Genomic DNA, 3,568 nt, shown 5'->3' with positions numbered 1-3,568 from the left:
TATTCTTTAATGATAAGCGTAATTTCAGTATGCATTGCTCCTCGGATCACACACCTTGAATGCATTAATATCGTTCATTTGATTCAATCTCAAGTACATAAGTATTTTATTAAGCATTTCTTTTGCTTTATTGCTTGGGTATTTGTGAATATACAGGAATGGTTTTGTGCCAATTAACAATCTTTGGGGACTTACAAAGTCATTTCTATACATTCAAATGTAGCCATTATTGAGATAAGGTAGATAACAAGGTGTATTATGCTTAAAAAAAAAAAAAAAAAAAAGGAATTGAAATTTTTCATTAATTAAGAACTAAGACTTTTCATTGAGTTATAGAATTTTTCCTTGCAAAAACATGGGAGTACATTACACTGTAACAAAACAAAAAAATAAAAAACAAAAAAAAAAAAATCAAAAAAGGTTGATGTTAGGACATATGTGATTCAGTGTTAGGAACATATGTCAATATTTTATGTAATTGGCTAATCCTTTGACAAAACACACTTTACTTGTAATTGGGTAGATCTAGGATGTGTATAATGCTTCAAGAAATAAGGTTTCAAGTTCAAGTGTTAAAGCCATACAAGTCTGTTCAAGAATCAAGTAATGAAGTGTTGGATTTCAAAACTCGACAGCTAGCATCTATCGAGGTTTAAAAGCTGCTGAAGCCCGTGGCTTGATAGCTAGCTTGATAGATGGCTATCTATCGAGGTTTATGAAACTCAGTTTTTCAGAACTGTTTTTCATCCAATCCATGAGTATGTGTTTAGGCTTTCTTTTCTCACAACCCTAAACATATATAAGGATTATTTTGAGGGCTGTCAAAGGTTACACAAGTTGCACAAGTGTAGAGCAAAGTCTTGTTCATGCAAATTGTGACCGGAGACAGAATTTGCCCTAGTTCATCTTTCTCTTAAAGAAGCTGTTGTGTTTGTACACCGTAGGGTTTTGTGACCAAGGAGCTTCTTGATCTTCATCGTGTGATGAACTGAAGAACTTTGCAGCCAACATTCTTCTCATGTTGGTGATTAAGTCGCGTACTGGGATTTGCGCATCTATTGGTTAGTCACGTATTGGGAACCGTGCATTGAAAAAGAGAGATTGTCACTACAAAACAAGTCTAATTGGATATTGAGGTAAGGGTTCAACTGTAGGTTAGTATAGGTACTACAATTCCTTTACTTGTAACCGCTTGTTTTGATAATAATGGATTCTCGGGAGTAGTGATCTTAAAATCACCCGGTAGAGTTTTTGCCGTGTAGGTTTTCCCCATTCGTAAACAAATCCCCATGTCGATTTAATTTTCGCTGCATTTTAGTTTATTGGTGATTTGTTTGTGCTACCACACATTTTGCATGTTAATTTGATTAATTACTAAACTTGGCTAATTAATTGATTAATTTATCACAAGTGGTCAAAATATTCTTGGCCTATCAGTTGAAGTTCATAAAAGTGGTGGGCTAGCGAGCATAATGAGGAAGAGTAGAGTCCTAATTGCCTTTGGATGGAGAAGGGTCAGCCTTAATTGTTAGTGGTGGATTTGAATGCTCAACCTCTTTCCCTTGGGAAGCCACTTTCTCTTTTGGTGCTTTTGGAGGCCTCGAGGTAGTTTTGGAAGTAACCTCTTTTCCTTGGGAAGCTTCTTTCTATTTTGAGGCTTGTGCTGGATCAGAGATAGCTTTTGTGGTACCCATGTTGGTCGGTTGAGTGGCTGTAGAAGCTTTGGCCATGGATAAAGCAATGGCAAGGGCCTTGTCAGTAGGCTGGATAGTCAGGGGAACCTTGGGGGCAGTGGTTGCCTGGGAGGCCTGAGAAGTTGCTATTCGTAGGGCTGGAGGGTAGAAAATGTTCTCCTTCTTCCTCAGATCCAAGGAAGCTTCTACTTTGGCCAAATTTAACGCCTCAGTCCACACTTGTAGGCAATAACCTCAGCAAACTCTCGTGACTTGGGCCCTGAGAGCATCCTCCATTTCCTTCACCCCTATGTCATAACCAAACTATTCAACTTGGGCGATAGCCTCTTCTTTTTTATCCAGCTCTTTCTTTTGAGCCTTGATCTACTCACAAGCAATGACCAATTGTTCCTCAGTTTGGCGAAGCTGTAGACGTTGATCCTCGGCCTACTTCTCAGTGCCAGCTAGTGCAGCTTCAACACTCTTCCTCTCTCTATTGGCCTCAATCAGCTTGGTGTTAAGGTCTTTAATTCTTTTCTCCACCACAGCTAGAGTTTGGACAATAGCTATACACCTTGCTTCCTCCTCCTTTAGCTGAGTGTGGGCATCATCCACCCACTCCTCAGCAATATTTGTTGTTTGGATGGCCTAGAAGAAGGTAACACAGTGAATCCATCAATATATATATATATATATATGATAATGAATATATGTAACGATGATAGTAGAAGAAAGATGCACATAGTAATATAAGAAATGGACTAATGGGCATACCTTGGCCAAGTCTCTTTTTAAGATCAGGAACACCTCGTGCCTTTTTAGAGTTTTCAAGTCGGCCATATCCTAAGGCAGAAGCAGGGGCTATTCTAGTGCATTGGCCACATAGCCAGCCTTGCCCTTCTGCAAGTCCCTATTGGAAGAGTCTAGGGGAAATGGGGCTTCGTCCAGCTCGAGTGGTAGGTTCCAGGTTGGAACCCTAGGGTTGCGCTCGGGTACTCTCTCTATGCCTGTACCTTCGGTCGAGGGCTTCTTTTGTGCCCCTTTTGCAATTTTTGCCCCTTTTTGGGGTTTAAGCTCCTTAAAAGGTACAACCTCGCCTTCTTTAGACATGTCCTTCCCTTTTTTATCCTTCATCCTCTTCTTGTCTGCTGGTTTGGAATAGGATATATGGGTAGGAAAAGGTGTAGGAGGGCGAGATTGAACAGCCACTTCAGGGGTAAACCCTCCAACATGTGATTCCAAGAGCTCTAGCAGATTGATGTTCTTTTTCCTTTGGAGCACCATAGCTTCAGGAATGTTAGAGGGCTCTTGGTTGCTGCTTACTTGAGCAGGAGGTAAATCGGAGAAGGAAGCTTGGAGAGATTTGATGGGGGATGACCAATCAAAGATCTTGAAGTCCTCTTCGGAATCTATAACCTCAATTACTTTGGTCACCTCTTCCTCAGGAGCTTGGTGCGAAGAGGTTGCTTCTTCCCCAGAAGTTCGTTGAATGGGTAATTCAACTAGCTGAGTGCCTACAGGAGGAGGACCGCCAAGGAAGCTGGGTACTGCAATATGGATTTGTTGCAATAGAGGAGGGTCTTTCACGGTTATGATGTACTTGGGAGATTGAAAACTTGTGGAGATCGACTTATACCCCAAGATGATGTGGGCGGCCCGTAGTTGTTTGTCCGTATGGAGGAAGATTTCGGACTTGAATATCTTGGTAAGGTCATGCTCGTTAACGAGATTGAGATTAGGGGCTGTGAAGTTTTTATCTATAAAAAAAAAAAAAATAATAATAATAAATTAAAAAATTAAAAAAAAATTCAAGAAACAAAGACATAATTAGAGAAAAGGGTTTGGTAAGCATCTAGGAATAAATTTTTGAGTTAGAAGAAGAGAAACAACAAGCT

Source organism: Quercus lobata, chromosome 12 (assembly GCF_001633185.2).
Source record: "Quercus lobata isolate SW786 chromosome 12, ValleyOak3.0 Primary Assembly, whole genome shotgun sequence".
NCBI classification, from domain to species: Eukaryota; Viridiplantae; Streptophyta; class Magnoliopsida; order Fagales; family Fagaceae; genus Quercus; species Quercus lobata.
The sequence above is the reverse complement of the archived record's forward strand: the minus strand, read 5'-3'. Positions refer to the sequence as shown.